The sequence below is a fragment of the Poecilia latipinna genome, unplaced genomic scaffold (assembly GCF_001443285.1).
Source record: "Poecilia latipinna isolate Pla-1442-1.1 unplaced genomic scaffold, P_latipinna-1.0 Scaffold6237, whole genome shotgun sequence".
Classification (NCBI taxonomy): Eukaryota; Metazoa; Chordata; class Actinopteri; order Cyprinodontiformes; family Poeciliidae; genus Poecilia; species Poecilia latipinna.
The window spans coordinates 6849-7293 of NW_015118853.1; positions in this window are offsets into that span (position 1 = coordinate 6849).

Consider the following 445-nt stretch of genomic DNA (forward strand, 5'->3'; position numbering starts at 1 on the left):
TGTAAACACCTATAATAACAGAATGATTCTTGTTTGTATTCAAAACATCCATATTAAGTTGAGTAATAAAACCATAATTTGTTCATGAAGCTTTTTATTACAAACCTCCACTGTGTAGGATGTTAAGTAGCTCAGATTTTCAAATTCAAATCGACATGTTTTGTCCTTCTTGCTGCTGCCAGGATCACCTTGAAGTTGTGCAATGAATTTTCTGTCTGGTCCATTAAAATCAATGTATTTTAATGAACATGTCACTTGGATCTTATTGTTCTCTGGAACTGTCACGACAACGTTATGAGGTAGTTCTGGTACTGAAAGAGGAAGAGAGAGGATAAATATCAGGACAAATACATGGAGAGGAAAATCTTTTGTTTCAATAAGAATCTTAGAAATAACAAAAAAAGAAAAAAACATTAAAATGATTTAAAAATAAAACATGACCAGA